This window comes from Melanotaenia boesemani, chromosome 13 (genome assembly GCF_017639745.1).
Source record: "Melanotaenia boesemani isolate fMelBoe1 chromosome 13, fMelBoe1.pri, whole genome shotgun sequence".
Lineage (NCBI taxonomy): Eukaryota > Metazoa > Chordata > Actinopteri > Atheriniformes > Melanotaeniidae > Melanotaenia > Melanotaenia boesemani.
The window spans coordinates 9,802,668-9,823,873 of record NC_055694.1 but is presented as its reverse complement, the minus strand read 5'-3'; the positions used below and the strand labels follow the sequence as shown (position 1 = coordinate 9,823,873).

At 39.0% G+C, this 21,206-nt stretch overlaps 1 protein-coding gene across 3 annotated transcripts in view; it reads left to right on the top strand.

The window, feature by feature from the left end:
• Nucleotides 1-12,845: 12,845 nt before the first annotated feature.
• LOC121651705 (nuclear receptor coactivator 3-like) overlaps nt 12,846-21,206 on the top strand; it is a 70,839-nt gene continuing 62,478 nt past the window's right edge. For 2 of the 3 annotated variants that reach the window (XM_042004083.1, XM_042004081.1), the window contains exon 1: nt 12,846-12,979. The gene's annotated coding sequence lies outside the window, so the exon portion shown is untranslated. The remainder of the gene's footprint in view (nt 12,980-21,206) is intronic. The other variant, XM_042004082.1, reaches the window with a different exon arrangement.

Genomic DNA, 21,206 nt, shown 5'->3' with positions numbered 1-21,206 from the left:
ATGTATTCTTTACCTGCTAGTATCTTGCACCCTGCTGTGAGGTACTGGATTGTTTCAGGGGCCTCTTTGCACACTCTGTGCCCGGAGTCCTGCCTGGCGTGGTAAATCTAGGCCTCGATTGCCCTGGTACTTCTTGCTCCTGTGCTCTGTGCTGTCCTTCAGTCCAGCCCTCTCTAGCCATTGGTAAGACTTGTTCATATCCACCAATTCAGCTATCTGTCGGTGGTACATCCCATGCGGGGGCTTGTTCTCCCATGATGGTTCCTCCATTTAATTTTCCTCCAGGTTCCATCGCATGAGTCATTTACTCAGTGCTTCATCCCTTGGGGTCATCTTCCTGATGTATTCATGGAGCTTGGATGTTTCATCTTGGATAGTGGCCCTGATGCTCACTAGTTCTCATCCTCCCTCTTTGCATTTAGTGTATAGCCTCTGTACACTGGATTTGGGGAGGAATCCTTCATGCATGGTGAGCAGCATCCATGTTTTGGCCTGGACTTCCTCCTTTGGCCAGCTTATTATCCCAGCAAGGTATCTGATCACTGGCAGGGCATTGATGTTAATTGCCTTGCATTGTCTACTTGTCATTGAGCTGACTTCTCAGGACTTGTCTTACTCATTGCAGATACTTCACTGTGGCAGCTTTCCTTTAGGCTTCTTCTTGGCTGCCGTTTGCTTGTGGAATGCCAAGGTACTTGTAGCTCTCCTCAACATCTGCTATTCTGCCCTCCGTATGGACTACCTTCCCTCTCTTTGTTACCATTCGGCCACATTTCTCCAGTCCAAATGATATTCCGTTGTCCTTTCTGTAGATCCTGGTGGTGTGGATCAGTGAATCAATGTCTCGATCACTCTTAGCGTAAAGCTTGATGTCATCCATGTAGAGGAGGTGACTGATGGTGGTCTGCTTCCAGAGTAGGTAGCCATAGCCAGACTTGTTGATTAATTGGGGGTTCAGGGGGGTTCAGGCCTATGCAGAACAGCAGCAGGGACAGAGCATCTCCTTGGTATGTTTCAAAAATGCATATATATATACATATATATATATATATATATATATATGCATTTGAGTGTGTGTGTAGGAAAACGAGGGAAAAGCAGCGAGCTGAACAAATGCAACAAACTGCTTTCCTTATTGAAGATACCATAAAGCTATTTTAAATGGAAATCTGTTTTCAAGTCAGAATTTGATCATGATTAATCAGATTAATCACAGCTTGTAAATTAGTCATGATTAATCACCATTCGCAGTTATGCCTGCAATTTGCCCGTTTTCACTGTATTGTATCAACAGAAAGAGCCAATGCTACTATATTTACTGTTTTACAAGTTTTCCTTCACTTTTTTACATTAGATGATCATTTTAGTTGTAATAATCAGTTCAATATTTCATCAAATTTAGACACCCTCCATTTAAACTTGTCTAGCCCCGCCCCTGCATAGCTGACGTATAAACCCTGTCTACCACCGCCTTCTCAGCTGAACCGTAAACAAATGCAACAAGAGAGAAAAGCCAATCAGCTGATCACCGTCAGCCATCATGATTCATGTAACAACATGAGAGGAGATGGAAGAGACAGCTGTTGCAGAAAACACAGAGACAACCAGAGAGCTACAAATAAATTCCTTTTAATTTTCCTCAAAGGAGAATTAAAAATTGGAGGACAGCAAGAGATGAGCTAAAAGAAAGTGGTATCTAATGTTTGTTATGTATAAAACTTGCTTGTCTTTGAGACTGTCATCGACACACTGATTGTTTTGCCATTGCTCATTTTGCCAATATAGCTAGCATAAATAAAACATGTTAGCAAGGTTAAAATCCTAATTTTAATTGAAGGAGCTTCCCAGGAATGCTATCAGTGAAAACAACGTAACTAGTGTGAAATCATCTTCTCTTATGTGGAGTACTACATTGTCAGGTGGTTTGCTTACCACAATGAGAAGAGCATAAGGTTATGTAAGCTTTAGTTTGACTTGTGTCTGGTAGCTTTTTTGAGTTAGGAGGAATCAATAAATTGAAATGTATGATTTGTGTTTGTATTTATACACATTTTTATGAATATACATATTTTAATATATATGATCATATATGATCATCATCATCAACAAATGGCAGTGTAAGTGTTCAACAGGTTCCAGTTCCACAGAATTTAGTATTATAGGGCAGACAATCAAATATGTGATGTCCTCGCAAAGGAACCAGGAGGTTAAATTAGCACTGCTGACCAAGCTAACTCAGAAACATTTCTTTAGTATACTACAAGTACAGGACGTAAAAACCTGTTTCTTTATGGAAGCCCTTTAGGTTTGCCAGATATTAACCAGCTCTGGAACTGATGTGAACCAGCATAAAGTTATAGGCCATTCACTGCATTTTATTTAATAATATATTGCCACACCTGAGTTTCCCAACAACTCAGAGTTCGCTGTGGAAACTTCAGAGAATATATAGAGATGAAAAATCTGGATTTTTTTCCACAAGGCTTGCTCCAAATATTTGCTCTTTAATAGAGACTCTTTGTGACATGAATGTCTGCTTTGTTGCTTTGTAACCTTTGCCAGCAGCATTCATGCAAAACTACATAGAAATAACAAAAATGCAGATGAAGCATGAATATGATTAATGCATGACCTCTACAAACTAAGGGCTGTTTTCTGGTGTTTATGTTTGGATGCAGCTGTTCAACTACATTCTCTTTATCTGGAACATCGCTACTTAAAAGCCAACAAACATGTGAAATCACAGACACATGGCCCAGTCTGTAAATGGGACAGCTGACAGCACCAGCCAAGTCACATGTATTTACACTGCCTCATCAGTTCTTTTGTTGCCTGAACTGTCTTGACACCTGGTTTGTGCACAGAGATGACAAACAGTCCCAGGCACCATTTTCCTTATAAGTTATTATATTTCCTTTGTGTTTTTTTTTTTTTCAGAAACAGCAACTTTATCGTCCCCTGAGGCTTTCAAGCAAGTGATTAATCAACTGCCCCCGTTTTTGTTTTATCTGTTCAATCATGTTGTATTGATTTTGCATTGTATGATGCAGAGGAAGAGTTCACAAACAGAAATTGAGACAGAGGGTAATGGCTGCATGGGACTTGACCATATGGTGTTATGACACTGTAATTACTTAACACAGTTTTACCTTTATAGTCCCTCTTGTATTTGAAGACAGATATCTCTGTTTCTAACAGTGTTGTTTGTAATGAATATTTAAATAATTAGACTTATATTTAGTGCACAAGTGACCAGCTCCAAATACAAGCAGTATTCTTTGCATATGGGTTCTACATCCAAGTCTCACATCTATGTGTGCGTGTTGGGAGATGTTCCACTACCCTCCTGAAGGCTCGTTGCTACCTGTTTGGAATTTTAAAAAGCTTCCCTGTTCCTCATCCCTTCCCACAATTCGTTCTGCACTTCCCTAAATTCTCACTAAGAAAACATGTGCATAATAAAATGCTTACCAGTAAGTGAAGCATGACTATTCTGTATCCATGCATTAACCATGTAACAGTCTGGCATCAGGCAGTAAGTGTGTTTACTGTATCTTTTAAGGCCCAATTAGACTGTGGAGACACATTTAGTTTGTTGTAAAGCAAGACTGTTAAGTGTGTGCATGTGTGTTTCCTCAAGAAACATTTAATTTACTGTTATTTCCATCTCATTTTAGCCTGAAGCACTCTTATGGATTTTTCTCCCTCAAATAATCAGAATTATGTACTACAGTAATGTTACTGTAAATAATAGAAACTGAAGTTAACTATTAAAAAAATTATCCACTGTTTCCCTCTATCAGAATAAAAAAAATGTTTGTTTGTTTTTTTTTCTTCAAATAGAAACGGAACAAATTTAAGAAGCATTATGACATTCTTAAAAACACTCCACTGGTCAATAAATATATTTCAGTAAAAGTATTTGTGAGCAAAAATTGGCAATAATTCCCAGCCATAATCATACTACAGTATTGCTCTCTCTCACCTCATCTAATCACACTAAGTGCCCATTTAGAAAGAATTAAACACGTATTCTCATTGTCCCACACCCAGAATGGTTTATACCAGCAGATATGCCTACTTTGGCTCATTTATTGCCAGCATTTCTGTCATTACTGCCAGTCATTACCCTGTGCCTCAAAAAGTATTGTTGTAGTTCAGAATATCTCTTTTTATTCTCAGGCAGCCAAAGGTTTCTTCTTATCTCTGAATAAAAAACATTTTGTTTTTATTTAAATACTATAAGAACATTGTTACTGTCATGATTCTCACAACCTTTTTACTAATGAAAGAAGTTTATAAGATATTTATTCCTATATTTTATTGCACTGATACACTTACTAAGCTGGAAAAATGCTTTGAATAAAATTTTCAAGCTTAAAAAGCTCTTGTGAGTGTATTCAGATAAAGAGGACACAAAGTAGTAGCTTTCTGATGCTTTCAGAAAGTGTTTGAGAGTCAGAGTGATAGCAATGCTTTCATCTAAGAGCAGTCATGTGGAATCTAGAGATCTGTCTAAAACAGTATTGCATGCTTCTTACTGGGGCCACTGTACATCAGGAGGAAGATCGATCATCTGCCACTTGGAAGGTTGACAGTTTGATCCTGATTTCCACAGACTGCATGTCTTAAGTGTCCTTGAGCAAGACACTGAATCCCACAATGTGTTCGTCACTGTGCAAATGTGTGTTATAGGTAGCATAAGTTTTGTGTATGAATGGGTGAATGTGACTGGTAATGTAAATGTGCTTTAGGCTAGAAAAGTGCTTTATAAGTAAAGTCAATTTATTATTTAAAATTAAGACTATACAGCCTCAGATAAGCACACCAAATAACACATTACATCATTATCTATTAAACCAAAATGCAGAAGCAGGTTGTGAAAAACTAAGAACACATTTACTGTTTCCACAAGAGTTGAGAGGGTAAGTTAGAGTCAGGTGCTGCTAATCAAAAAAATCTTGACTAATTGATCATCAGCAAGAGTGAGCACATCTGTAAAAGCTTGTATCACTTTACTGATATGGAACATTTAGGTGTGTTAGCACAATGCTAAAGGAGAAACACATCACCAGTGATCTTAGAGAAGCAAATGTTGCTGGCCAAAGTCTGGAAAGGGTTGCACAGTCATTTCCATCATTCTTAAGTAAAAACTATCATTCACATGAGAACATTTAAGACAGTAGCAGCTATAGAAGTCCTATTAAAGTTCACCTCAGGGTCAGAACATTGAAAAAAAAGAAAAAATAAGACAAAAAACCAAGAGCTTAATCAAAGACTCTGCAGGCCTTGGCAAGCATGTTATATATTAAAGATCATGACTATGCAATTAGAAAAATTGGAAATTGGAAAAGTATGAGTTGTTTAGAAGGGTTCCCATTATAAACGTTTTTTCTCTAAAAAGATCATGGCAAAACAGTTTAGGTTTGCAAAATTGCATCTGAACAAACCAAAATACTTCTGGAACAATGTCGTGTGCACAGATGAGCCCAAAGTAGGGATGTTAGGCCTTAACGCACAGTGGCCAACTGTCAAGCAACCACTAGGACCAGGACACCTTGCAGCTATCGAGTCAACCATGAACACCTTTTGTGATATTAAAGTATTCTAGAGGCAAATGTGAGGCCATTTGTCTGACAGCCAAAGCTTGGCTGAAGTTATGTTGTGTAATAGAAAAATGATCCCAAACAGCAGCAATGTACTACAGAATGGCTTGAAAAAAGAAAACACACACGGGGCAGCTATAGCTCAGGAGGAAGAGCAGTCGTCTTTCAACCGGAAGGTAGGCGGATAGATTCCAGGCTTCCACTGATTACATGCCGAAGTGTCCTTGGGCAAGACACTTAACCCCACGTTGCCTCCCGATGTGCCTATCGGGGTGTGAATGTGTGTGTGAATGGGTGAATGTGATAAGTAGTGTAAAGCACTTTGAATGGTCAAACTGGCTGGAAAAGCGCTATATAAGTACAAGTCCATCCATTTACCACACAAACACATGTAAACAAGAAAAAAACTAAGTTTTTACATTTTGGCTAGGTTTTCAGTAAATAAAAGATAATCTAAGTATACTGAGTAATGCTTACATGTCACATTGATGGCAACTCCAAAACTACAATATATGCCCATGCATCAATGAAAGCTTCAAACATACACAGCACTGATCACCATACAGATGCTGGCTTTTGCACTTTTGCTGTGAGCAAAGGAATGGCCCTTAGAACCTACTTACCTACCTAAAACCTACCTTTTTCCTGAAAGCAACCATGGACTCATCTGACCACAGAATATACAATATGATCACTGTCATTCTGTCATCTTAGGTGACCAGAGTTGTGTTTCTCCACAGAGTTAATATATACTTCTCTAGTTGTATAATACAGTTTCAGGTTACATTTCTTGATAGAGCATTTGACTGTACTGAGTCAAATGCTTTCTCTCAGAGTGATTGATGATTACATTTTATAGATTCAAACTGAACCTGCCCAAGGTTGTGTGTCTGTGTTGGTGTTATTTAAATTGTCAAATGTTAATGTTTTTTATAGTAGATGTACATTATGATGTGTTATGTTCATGTGATTGTGTATTTTTGTATTGTCACCATATAAATTGTGCAGACCCCAGGAAGAATATCTGCTGCTGTTAAATTCCCTACACTGGAACTTTATTTCTTGCATTTTATCTGTTTTATTTTAGCTTTTCTCTTTCTTTTTATTTGTTTTTATTTATTTTCCTTTATTTTCTTTCCACTGTAATGATTTTAATGTTTTATGTAAAGCACTTTGAATTGTCCTGTATATGAAAAGTGCTACACAAATAAATTAGCTTTTCCTTGCCTTGCCTTGCTTTGCAAAAGCTAATAGGAATAAAATGTGTTGCATTTTAGAAAACTAATAGAAAATTTCCAAAATTTTCTTGAAATGGGATTTGAATATAAGACACACATGGCATGTATAAAATATATTTTGCAAAGAGGAATTATTAAAGTAATACAGCTACTTTGTGGTAGATGTTTTAACCTCAACTTAACCTCTGCAGAACACAGTGAACCCAAGTAACTGGCCAAGAATTGCTGAGGTGCTGTGAACTCTCCTATTCAACTTGGATAACAAGAAGAAATTAATCAAATCTGTACTATCTTTTATTGCTATGGATCCGCAGCCTAACTCAATCTTAAAGAAACTAAGTTTTCATCAACGGTTAATGACGTTTGTGCCATTACAAACTTTACTGAAATACCTATCTGCAAAACTGAAGTCAAGATAAAGGACTCAGTGAATAAGGTTGGTCAAGTTGTGTGATTGGTGGACTTCAGTGGCAACACAAGGGTTTCATCGATCTGCTAAAGTAATGGCAGTTAATTATGCAGACACTGGCCTACACTGCTCCTTCAGAATTTGCTGTGACTGCACAAACTTGTCTATGAACAAACTTCATTGTGCTGCATTCTGTTGCAGACGTGCTTGGGCAGCTTCAGGCATCGTCTATACATGCAGAAAGAGGTATTGCGCGCATGGGCAAAATGAATTAAGACAAATTGTGCAGTCATAACAAACTGGTTGGTATACAGATATACTGCACAGAGTGCACCCTATGATGACTACCCACAGACTTAGGACCACACAAAGTGTAACAGCTGTTTTAAAATTAGTGATGCATCAGTGAGAAATTCAAATCTGCCTTTTATCAGTTTCATTTACATGTTTAAATCTTTTGATTACTTCTGATATTGGATTCTTAGTTCCAACATGATCTACTCCTGCAGAACATTCATATTTTTCCCACTGAGTTATAATCATATTTTCAGTGTGTTAGCGAGCCTTTTAGTTGTACTTGATGACTTATGCCTGACCCATCAGGCTTCCTGTTTTTAACAATCACATCAAATATATTTCAACATTTTCTTACTTTCACTGCATTGCATGTCTTCCTCTCCTCAATATTTATTAGATTTGTGTAGTTTTATCATACTAAAGAGGAACACTTCCGTTCCTCTTTAGTCACACAGTTCACACTTTTTTCTTCCACTTTGTGTCTTTAACACCTATATGTTTCCCCTCTTTATTCTTTTCCTCAGGTAATAGGTATCTCTTATTATCTGTGATCTTGTCCCTGAGTCTTCTCAAAGTGCCTTAAACTAAACTCCACAATCTCATCATCTTGTCTCACTTCTCTTTCTCTGCCTTCTTCATCTTTCATTTCCACTGTTATCAACACAAAAAGGATGCTTACCCAGTGTGTGTGTGTGTGCACGTGCACATTTTTATGTGTATCTCGCTAGCTATCTGTGCTCTTGTCAGCCCAATATCACCATGGTGATGGGTTTTGGTGCTATCTGTCCCTGCCTTGGCAGTGGTCGGGGAGCTGCAATGACGTGTCCCAGTTCAGGGGCCACCTGGCTCCAACGTCACTGCTTAGTGCTGACCCTGCCAGCTCACATATGGAGCCCACATATGTGCCTCATCTATAACACATAGGTGGCTTGGAGAAGCCAGTGTCCCTCCAGCGAAACAAAGCCAGTTCAGTTAAAGGCCGATTCCAGCATAAAGGATGCAGGATACCAAGTGACATTTTAGCATTTGTCTGCTTTCAAGCAAATGCAACAATCTGTAACAAATACAGAGAAATGTTACATATAACAGAATATTTACAGCATACAAAGAAAATGTCAAGGTTGGTTTTATATTTGGATTTCTTGAAAATTTGCCACTAATTTACAAAGACTGAAATAGGATAGTGGAAAGAATAAACTTGTATTTTCATTTAAAGAAAAACTTATAAAAATAATAATAATTTTCATATTATTTGCAACTGCAAGATCTGTAAGAGTACACAAATACACAAAATAAACTACATAAAATAAATATTAAAAAGCTGTCATAAAAGTAAAATGTAAAAGGAGAACACTCCACATTCTGGGAGCTACCTCTTGGAAGATCGGTCTTCTCTATTCCTGAAGCGAGTGCAAGTGACCATTAAAAGGTTCAGATTGGACAACCTCGGACTGCGAGAAGACATGTGCGGCTGATGCAGGTCAGCAGGAGCCTGACCTCTGAATGTTAAAACCAGGATTTTAAAATGAATTCTAAAATCAATTGGTAACCAGTGAAGTGACTTTATAACAGGGTTTATACGAGCTCTTCTGTTTCAGAGAGTCATAAAACTCGCAGCGAAGTTCTGGACCGCCTCTCTTTTCTAAGAGAAGTTACACTTTTTTTTTTTTTTTTTTTTTAAGTATTGGTAATTACTTTTAAAAAATGTTTGATAAACTTCATAGAATGAAGTAGATAAATTAGCTAAACTGATAATTACGAGACCTGTTTTGTACTGTTAGTTTGCTGTGTTTCTTTGTGGTTACACACACAAACACACACAAATGTTCTTTTTAAACTGTAATGACGAGTAATCAAGAAGCAAAAGACAAATAATCCTTGATATTATAATGAAGAAAATAAGCATCTTGTACATCTGATAAACACAGGAAAGATAAAAACAGCTACACATCAAAATTTTGTTGCTTTATTGTATTTGAAGATAAATAAGATAAATCTTTGTTGTCGCTGCACAATCATACTGCGTGTAATGGTGCAACAAAATTGGAGTTTTATGTTTTACGATACTGGCTTTATCCCATGCAGGTGTGCTGTTATTAGATGAGAGTTGGGTACAACATGGACAGGTCACCAGTCTTTCACAGGAGCCAACAAGACAAACAACCATTTGCAGCCACTCCTGGGGTCAATTTGGTATCACCAATTAACGTAATATAATCTAACATAAATGTCTTTGCAGAGTGGGAGAAAACTTGAGTATCCCAAAACACCCCACACATGCAGAGAACATGCAAACTCCACACAGAAAGACCCTGGCAGAGGTTTCTACTGGGGACCTTCTTGTTGTGAGGCAACCACACCACCATGCAGCCCTTATAGCTAACAGTCTGTCGAATACTGAGATCTGTTAATTAAATATCTGCCAATCCATTATTCATACAGCAATATGTCTTGTTAAGATGAATTAAAGAATTATAATATTATTAATGTGCCAGAAACCTTACAGTTGAACAGTAACCTATTTCTGTTAGTGAAAAATAACAGTTCAGTCCATCCATCATCCATCCATCCATCCATCCATCCATCCATCCATCCTTCCTTCCATCCATCCACATATCCATCCATCTATCCATATATATGATATAGTTTTACAAAATCTCTTTACTTTATTTTCTGACAGTACACTGGGTTATTTGGGCTTATATGTCTTCAAGAAGGTGAGCAAAGAAGACAACACATACTTAGATCTTCTGATGTAAATTTAATGCTAATTTGATCAATATTCTACTAACTGTAACATAGTGCCACTGAAACTGCAATGCACTCTGACGGAACAAAAGAAATTTCATAACCCTTTAATTTAGAACGAAATACTTTGCAATAAACTTTACTGCTGCAGTCTAAACATCCTGGGATGCTGACAGATAAATATGTGATTAAAATGTGAGACAGGAATCTCAACTCCTGTCCACAAGGCCCACTGTCCAGCAGGTTAGATGTTTCTTTACTTCAACATGTAAATCAAGTGTGTTGAAGCAGGGAAGCACCCAAAACCTCAAGGGCCACTTAAAACAGTGGCCCATGATGACCCGAGTTTGAAATCCCTGATGTAAGAGTTAAATAAGTTTCTTTATTTTATTGCAAATTACTTACCTCTGCCATTTTTATTTTAAAGTTGATGGCACAATAGGGTGCAGAGGTTAGAATTGTGAGTCCAGAAAGTTCTGGTTGGTTGGTGCTTTTCTGTGTGGGGTTTGCATGCTCTCTCTGTGTTGGGAAAGGTCTGGCCATGTGAATGGGGACCTTGAACTTGTATAGCACTTTTCTAGTCATCTTGACCACAGCCAAAGCGCTTTACACTGCATGTCACATTTACCCATTCACACACAATCATGCAGCACTTCTATGGTTGCATACTGAGTGCTTTTTGCTCTAACACACATCATTCCTTGATAGACACATCAGGAGGTAAAGTGGGGTTCAGTATCTTGCTCAAGGACACTTCGACATGGAGTCAAGGGAATCCTAGAATCAACCTACCGACTTTCAGGTTGGCAGACTACTCCCCTTCCTCCTATGCTACAGCCGGCTTACTATGAATGTACTCTGCCTCTTGCTCATTAGCATGTGCAATAAGGAAACCCTGCAACCCTGTGTAGCATAAAGCATGTGTATAAAAATGCATGAAAGGATGGATTATTGTTTTTACTAGATTACTATATTATTTGTAGTAACAATTACCTTTAAAGTGTCCTAAGAGGACTTTTTGTATGAAACTGGTGCTTAATAAGTAAACTGAAAAGTACCCATCAATACGGTTTAAATACTTTTAATATGCAGTATGTAACTGGCAAAACTTGAATCAGAACTGCAGGAGTAATGTTTGGCTGGCTTACAAAAGGTAATGCTTGCTTTTGTCTATTTTCGCCTTGACTGCTGTAATTTAGCATTATTCATTACTGGTACCGAAAGTATGAGCACACCATCCCTGCGCTTGCTTCCTTTCACTAGCTATTCTGAAAAAAACCTTAAAACCTTAAAAGTCCCTAACATACATTGCAGATTTACTAACCTGGTGTGTCACTCTTGACCACTGAGATCCACAGATAGTGCCCTTTCAGCTATCCCCAGATCACAGCTTATGACAAAGGGAGATCAGGCTTTTTCCATCAGAGCCTCTACCTTAGGGAACTCTTTGCCTGCTGCATTCAAACACCACTGCCTTCAAATCCCACTTTAAAATGTTCCTTTTTTAGAGGCCCTTTGTTATTGCTTGATGAATATACTGTATATTATATTGCTGCTAATCTGGCATGTCCCCTCTTTTCTGGTATATAAATTTGTAATTTTGTTAGGAGAGGTGCTATATACATAATACCTTGTTATTATTGTTGTTACTGTAGTTGTTATCAATGTTATTGTTTCAGTTCACTGTATTACAAAGCCTTTTAACCTGATTTTATTTACTTATTAAAATGAATTCTGTCCTACAGTTTTTTTATTTTTCATATGGTTTCTCAAGTTGTTTATCGTTCTTTTTTCGTCTGTTATGTTAAGCATTTTGTAACATTGTTTAGAAAAGTATTATATAATTAAAGTTTTATTGTTTAGTGATTGTTATGTACTGCAGCATACAGTAATTAACTGTAAATTCATTTGAATTAAACACTGCAATTCTGATCTACAACAGAAAGTAAATATACAGTGAATTTGTAAAAACAAAACATTAATGCAAATTGAAACTAAAGGTTTTTTTTTCGTTGTAGATTTCAAATGTGGCTCATCTAACCTGAATCTGACATCCTCACAGAACCAAAAGCTGTAAAGAAACAAAAGACAGTCTTCCAAACTGAAGTAAATGACTATATTAAACAAGATATATAGACTATAGACTATTTAGCTATTATGTTATTTACGTACTAAATTGTGTTCTTGGTGGGAGTTTTTCGAATTAATTTTATTCATTGATTTTAAATTTGTCCAAGTTTAGCTTTTTTCTCCTCTGTCCCTCATATAAGCTTTTTGAGCCTCGTCGCCCTTAAAAATGAACATTTCAATGTTTTTTCGTGGGGTTCTGATGTGAACTGATCATTCACACCCCGTGGCATCATCTCTTGTCGCTGACATCCGTCTGTAGGCTGCTAGACAGACGGTGCCTGCTCCGCCACCTCCTCCGCCACCTCCTCCGCCCCCGTGCGGTGGTGGAGTCTGCCTGTAGTCCATATCCGTGTTAGACGAGACAGCCGGAAGCTCCTTGTTCTTCTAGAACAAACTCGTTTACCCAGAATACCCCGCGCCGCTTCAACTTACAGAACTGGCTTCTTGGGCTTCGGGAGTGTTTCCCATTTAAACAAACAGTGCCGAAGATGGCGGAGAGTTAATGGTGTAAAGAAGAAATTATCGATCCTGGAGAGAGATACGTTCCCAAGGTAAGACTGCACCGCGTGCTTGCAACCCTTCAGCTTACTTAACCCATCTTTGCTTCGGCTTTGCATTTCGACAGAAGACGGAAATGTAGTGAGTCGGGTTTCCAGTGGCAGTGCACACAATATTGGCATCGGCGCCGTGCGGAGGGCACAGTGCATGGTCATTTGGTGCATGACAGCGAGGAATCACCTCGTTCAACAATGTGATTAAGTGCACGGTGATGTGTAATGTCTGTTTGACAGCTTGTGTTGTCAAGCGGATGGATGTTTAGCATTTAATAAACTTAACTCGGCCACTCAAGCTGCTCCGTTTACGCACAAGCTGCTGGATCACAGAAGTGTTTCCAACAGATACGTGACAGAGCATCGGGAAGTTTTCGGACAGCACACACTTTTGTGTCTTTCACTCACGCTTGAACACAACACATGGTGGTATTTACAGTTTCTCTAGTTTGCTGCGGACTGTCCGAGACCGTCGATTGGAAACTGGGCGACAGCTGTGCGTGACGCTGTCGCAACACGAGGGAATTTGGACCGAAATGTTTGTTGATCGAGCTTGTTCAAACACACACAGTTGTGTTTCCTGTGTACCTTGTTTGCAGCGTTATATGAATGTATTTAAAGCTACAAACATGTAATGCATTAGAAAGGCAGACGATGCTTGATTATCCGTATGTCAGCCAGCTTTCAGCCAGCCTACCACAGCTATAAAAAAAAAGATACAGAGCCCCTACTGTGTGTTTTCAGTGTGCAGTACAGTAGATGCCAGCTGCACTGTCTCTAAATGTGCAAAGTGAACGAGTAAATGAGCTGGTTATCCATTTAGGAATCATTATTAACCATTTCTACCCCTTTGCTCCAGTCTCAGAAATGCGCCTCAGTGTATCTGCAGGGGGCAGCAAACCTGTGCATGCCCGCTGCCCTGCACTTCTGAAGGTCCGTCGTTTGATCCCTGAAAAAGCAAGCTACTGTCGTTATTTGAGTATGAAACTGCCTGTGAGCACACATGCAAAAAAAAAAAAAAAATCGTGTCCTTGAGCATGGCAGTACAGTCCCGCTACAACAGCGGGTTTCACTGGATCATAGCAGCTTTCCGTGCGCGCAAAGAAGTTGAATGGACGTGGTTCTGATGTGTGTGCCAGTGTGGATTGCAGGTCACAGATGTGAGGCGGACTTAATTACACAGGAGTTCAGTGCTAAATTTAGAATTGCGTCTTAAAATAGCAACTTGTGACAATATATACATTTATTTGAAGAAATATATAGATTAAGTGCAGGTCACTCAAGGATGGCGTTTTTTTTAAACAATCATTATAAGGGACCAAAGTTTTCTTTTGGAAGATTTTAGAGATTTTATTTCTAAATTATTTGAATTTGAGATATTATATGATTCTTTGGACCAAAGGAAATGACAATTTTGCCAAGAAAAGTCAGTTTTTTTTTAATCCTGATAAATCCAAACTTAGACCTTGAGTATTTAAATACATCACCACAGACTCAGGGAAACTGTGAGGGATGTTATTTTACAGACAGTTAAGTAGTTTAGAAGATAGTTTATTAAAATATTCTCTACCTGCAACACTGTTTTGTATTGGCTTTAGTGACATTAAGCTGTAAAATGTGGTTTCATCAGTGTATTCTGTTTCAGCTGCTTTTTGGTGTAAGTAGCTGCTGCCTGTTGAGGAATTTGAAACAATTTATTGACTCTTAATCATTTTAATTTTGCTGCTCAACTGCCTGTTTCTGTTTTACGTTTTCGTTCTGTCTGTTAGACAAGTGTAGTCATGTGGAGGTGAGAAGACAAAGCACCTGCCCCCTGATGAATTTACTGTCAACTCTGTGGCCTGACTCCCTGCACACCTGCAGTCACACGCATGCCTACAACCTGCTTTCAAGGAAGTGAAGGGGACCGTGGACAGGCAGGGTTGTGAAAACCCCATGAGGGGCGGATGGTAGGATGAGTGCATTGATGAGGAGGAGGAAGATGACAGTGATGCATTATGTTTGCTGAATGGGCGGGTGTGGGGGGGTGAACAGAGGTTAGAAGGGGATGCTGATGACTGGGTCAGGCACTGGGGGCTGGGCTTTCAGGGATGAGTGGGACAGAGGCAGGACTTCACACACCAGCCTGAGAGCTGTGTGTGTATTTGTGTGTAAGTGAAGGAGTACTGTCTGTTAAAGGGTGTGGGATCTCCGGTTGAGCCAGTTGCTGGAATTCTGTCTGCCATTTTTGTTTATATATCTACTTTGGTCTTTAGTTAATCTTGTTTCTGACCTCCTCAAATCTATCCAGTCATATTTGCACTTTTTTGTCTCCTGTCTTGTGGAACAGACAAGTTTCCTGCCTCAAATGGTTCACATTCTTTACTATGCCGTCTTCTCGCTGGTATGCATCTCCGTGTCTCCTGATTTCCCCCCAAACAGAACATAGTGAGCTGATCTGTTGTCCTGTTTGGGGGCCTTCTGATGTGTCAGGATGTGCTAAACAGGAACTAATCTTCAACAGTCTTTCATTGATTTCGCTTTCTGAAAGAGGTGGAAGAGGGGTCCTTTAAAAGAAAATCTCATTTACTTTGTTTGTTTTGACTCAACTGTATGCTCCACATAAGCCACACAGTTTCCTGTCCAACAACAAAAAATAACCACAAGACATAGCCTGCATGTTTGTGTAAAAACTGTAAAGCACAGATGTATATCAGTACAACCAAATTCCCACCAAAGCTGCTTTCATTCACATATTTTTTCCTTTTTCTTTTATCAAATGGCTAAAGGCATCAGAATTTCTGACTGAAAAGCTGCATATTAAGACTCTGCAGGCCTTTTCGCGTACATTTGTTCAAGCCACGACTGACACCTTGGCTGCACATGTCATGTGTGAAAATGCTGAGGCAGCATAGAGGGGTTAAAGTTGTATCTCCACTGATATGCCTCTGAACCAGCTTCCTGGAGTCAAAACACCCACAGTGGGACCTTAAAAAAAGATGTCCAAGTGTACTTCTAGTTGAAATGAAGATTATGAATGAGCTGAAAAATTGCAGAATGACAGCTGTGTGCAGCATTCTAATAATTAAACTTTCACCAAGATCACAAGAAGTAAACACCTCTGAGCTAACAGAGCTGATTTAATTCCCACAACATTTCAGATATGGAGCACCATCTTGTAAAGACCATCCTTATGGTCAAGCATGGTGATGGCAGCATCATGCTGAGTGGACACTTTTGTGCAACAGCAGCTGGGATGTAGAGTTAAAGCTCCAGTGGTTGTACAGGAAGCTGTTGCACTTTAGTGAGCCAAGACAATCCAGGAAGAGATTGTGGTGACACAAAGCCATCATTTGTCAGTGTTGACACAAATTTGCATTATGACATATCATTATTCCTACAAGATGGTACAGTAAAGTTTATAAACTCTGACAGTTATGTAAAATTGAAACATGTCTTAAACCCACTTTTAAAGTGGACCTGGCATGATCATTTTAAAGATTACAGAAGGATGTCTTTGTTTGGTAGGATATACCTGTTACCTGCAGTTGTGCAACAACTATGTTGTCTTTCAGTTCCTTACTGTATATATAACTTTGTATGTCCTCATTGTAACAGATGCGGATGTGGGAAGTATGGTAAAAACATAGTTAATGCAGAAAACATCTGCTTTCAAGATGGACGGGTAATGTTGCTAGCACACTTGCTACTTGAGGCTAAGTTGCTAGCAGCTTCTGTTTCTGCACAGCAGGTGAGATGTGTGGGGGTTTGTTTGAAAAGTATGGTTGCTTGTGCGAGTAACTGTTTCTGAGAAGTTGTTGAAGCAATAGGGCCATGATAGACTTTAGATGAAGATGGGCGTGTGTACAGCTGGCATTGAAAACTTCCGAATGCTGTCACAGTGCTGTAATCTAACATTTTCAATCCCAGATAAGTTTGAATGCATTTATCCAGGGCATAAATGAACCCACATGTTGATGTTTTCACCCAATGTAATTGCCTTTACACAACCTAAATCACTGCTCAGCATGAAGTTAGGAGGCTAGTACAACACCAAGTGGGTGAGTGGCAGATGGTAGCTGGGAACTGGCCTAAATGCCACTGGATGCTGATGCCTGCTTGCTTACTTGGCCCTGTGCAGGTGGAAGACCGTTAGCATCCGCTCAACAAGACCCAGTTCCAGCGACTAATTGCTAGTATCTGCCCGTCCAGCCTGGGAACCAGACCCAAGCCCTTGCTGTCCCTTAGCTAGCGTCCTCTCATGACTTTTCCTAGCCTCTAATTCCCTCCTCTCAGTGCATGCTTAATAGCTACTGTCTCACCCTGAAATAATTACGAGTTGTGCCATGCATTGCTAAATTCTCTGCTTTTAAATTGTTGACTTGATGGATAACGCATGCGCTCTAACTGGGGTTCACCTCCTGGTGAATTTTTAGATGCAGTTTTGGTGACAGAATAACCTTTACAACACAAGGGGAGATTAAGTTTAAAAGGCTGGTCTGCCAGGTATTCATTTTTTTGTGAAAGACATTACTAAGAGCTATATGAACTGCTATGCATACCCTTCATGCATTACACAGCCTTTCATTATTTTATTACCAAAACTGGCCAAAACGAATATTAAGATTTCACTTGGTTGTTTCAAAACATGGTTAGTATTTTGCTAATTTGTTTGTCAAACGTCTTGGCACATCATGAGATGCGATTCCAAAATCTGCTACAGAGGTCAAAATATTTCATAGTAATTGAGTCAAATTGTGGAGTTAAAAAAAAATTAAATTTGAGTTACATTTGTTGGAGATTACAGCAACTCTCTAGGAGGACTAAATGGATGTTTGGTTGAGTTGCATGCAAACACACACATATGTAGAAATAAGGCAATAATGGGAAACTAGCCAGCTAATGGCTACAAGCTGTTAAACAGCCATGCCAGTTTTTAAGCCATTGTGTGTAGGGTGTTATTGAACGTGGGACTACTGCCATCCATAATCTAACAGCTGTATTCAGAAAAGACATAATGGAACTTCCAGTATGCATTTACCGAATGTTAGGAAGGACTGTTAGCCTGGGAAGGACAGGACTTCAAATGTTGCATCCCACCAAGGAAACGTTCTTAACTTTGAGAAGGAGCTACTGCTCGTGCCAGCTTACCAGACACACACACACACACACACACACCTGGCTGACCACATGATGTAAAAGAAAATTAGATTCAGACTGCTCTGCCTTCTTCTAGTGCTCAATGGTCCAATTTTAAGATTCTCACACTAGTTGTTGTGTTCTCATGTTGGGTGTCGAGGGAACCTTGGGTGCCTATGACCCTGCCACTGTTTGACCAGCTGTGCTTCTCTGGAACAGTTTTGCTTGGTACTAACCACTGAATGTAGCAGTGTTTATACTTTGGTTTTATCCTGATCAACAAACTAGATGATGTCAAAGCAAATCCTCGACATTTATCTAATCCTTACATTTAACTCCCCATAACTTATTAGTTTATGGAATATCAAGAAACATGATGTTTATTTATTGGAAGAAATGCTCATTTAAACTAGATTATTAAAGAAATTGACATGGCAGCTACATGTTGTGTTTAGCACAATGTGAACGAGGCACTCTTGAAAGAAAGACGAGCTTGTGACTGAAACAAAGCGCAGTGTGTGACACAGGAAAGTAAATTCACATTTGGCCATTTATGCAATCATTTAGTCAAACATAGGTCACACTGGCATGCTACTGTAAAATGTCAAATATCAGATCACTAAACATAGTTCCTTAATTTAAATTTGTTGGTCAACAGAAAATAAGGTATCTGTGATTTCTGGTTGATTTATTAATAAATAAATAACTTATTTCTTTAGTCTTTTCTGCATGAATATATAATGAGAGATGTTTACTGCAGGAAAGAATTATGCAATATTGGAGTGAAAACAGGAAATGAGGGGCGATAATACAACCGAGGGCGTTTGGGTTCATGGTTGGGGAAATGTCAGGGCCCTTTAGTCTCATTTTTGTTGTTGCGTAGTTTCTCATTTAACAATAAATTCACATGAACTTTTTAGTCAAAGTCTTTGAACCAGTGACAACCACACATCAGCTAATGAAACATGAAAAAAGAAATCTTTGTGAAACAGGGTTTATACATCAAAAGCTGTTGAATAAGTTCTTCTTGGACTGTAACCCACAACAAGTATTTTAAATAGATCTTTATTTGTCATTGTTCAGTACAACAAAATTTAAATACAAGACCTTAAGCAAATAATGACAGTTTTCACTGTTTTCTGAATATTGAAATAAGTAAGTCAGTAGAAGCGAACATACTAAATAATATCTATAAATGTTAGCTTTTCAAACTCTGGTACAGAGCAAGCTGCTAAACCAGACCACCAAACTGACTAGTGGTAAAGGCTAAGCTGAAAGTCTTTCACTTTTGTTGATGGAATAAGTATTGAAAATAGTTGGAAGAAGAAGATAATGTGAGTTGAGCTGATGGATTGTCAGAAATGTGCAGTGTATCCTTAGTTTCTGTTTCCTTTCTTTTTTCCTTCAAAATGCCTCAGCGCAGCTCATGTCCTCTGCTGCTTTATTTTTCTGAGAGCTATTTCCTCTGTGAGAGGAATGTCAAGTGCCTATCTCGGTGCGCTTTTCTCTCTTCTGTTTTGTTTTGTAACTTGTGCTTCACTCTTGACTTTTGTCTCTTTTCACTTCCACCGCTTCACCTCCGTCTTTGTCTTCTCCACTGCCTTTTTTTTCCCTTTTCATCTGACTGTATTCAACCGGCTGGTTGCCAAGACCACACGCGTCCAACTACCAGCACTTAAGCTTAAATTAGTTAATTAAATAAACTGTATTCTTTGCAGCCGTGGCTTCATTTTCGCATGCACGGGTGCGAGTAAACTATATGTGAGACGAAAGAGGAGGAGGGGAAAGGTAGGAGGTGATGGGTGGTGGGGGGGGGCGTTGAGAGACGTTTTTTTTAACGTGGCGAGTCCCGCTAAAATTCAGGGAGTGCTGTTGCATCCAGCTGTTACTGGCTGCGCGAGGCTTCGTTGCCATGGTAACACAGCCCTGCGCGCCTGCTCAAGGTCGTTCATCCAGTTCTGAACTGAGCAGCATTTTGCAGAGAGAGAGAGAGAGAGAGAGAGAGAGACTACTTCAAAGTGACCAATCGAAGCAGAGAACAAACTCAGCCTTTCCTCCATCCTTCTGATATGAACACTCTCACCTAGACATGGCTACTTTGCCCAGTAAAGAAACCACAAAGAAAGAAAGCAAGCCTTGGTATTGAAGCTTATAGGTTCTTTTGCCAGCTGATAAAATATTTAGCTGGTCAGTGGGAGACTGAGGGATTTGGTGGCTACAGAGGAAGCGAGCAGCTTCTTCTTGGCTCTGTTTTCCTTTCTCTCATGGTGAATTTCTGTGAGGCTACCTGGGGCTCCTTCCACCTCCTCTCCTCTCTCTTCCTCTGCTCTCTCCTCAGAGGGCTGCAGGAGCATCTCTTGGGGGCCTCTGCTGCATGTTTGTTGGCGCTGACTAGACTCGGTGCTGCACACATTATATACTGAAAGCTTTTATACAGCGTCTGATCGCAGCATTCTTACAGATTCTTTGTGCTATGCAAAAACTGCATCCTAGGGCATCCTAGACTTTTTCACACGCTATATAGAATGAGGGAATATCATTTATTTTGAGATGCTTGCTATGCAACTATTTTTTTTGTTATGGTCATTGAAAAGTATTTTTCATTTGTTTTGTTTCAAGAGCATTTAATATACAGCTACTCTAATTTCAGTCAACTGTTTTAATGCACATGTTCTGCTGATCCTTAAAGTGCATTTAGCCCTCAAGGCTGTAAATTAAAACTTTGGATTTGGTTGCTTGACACGCACACACACACACAAAATATATATATATATATATATATATATATATATATATATCTCGTATATCATGATTCAGGTAAAAAATATCGTGATTTGAGATTTGATTCATATTGTTGAACCCTACTGCATTCTGTTAAATCTTTGGCAGATTGTGGACGAATTATAATCTATTGCAAAAACTGACATGGGTATGCATTTCTCTGCAGAAAAGATTCTAAAAAATTGTTAATTGAATGAAAATACAGGAATCATTTGGATGTGTTTTCTTTTTGAGACGTTTTTAATGCAACAAACACAAAAACAGACAAGTGCAGTGATAGCTCTTATGAATGATTTTTGGAAAGAAAACTAGTTAGTTTGAAACGCTG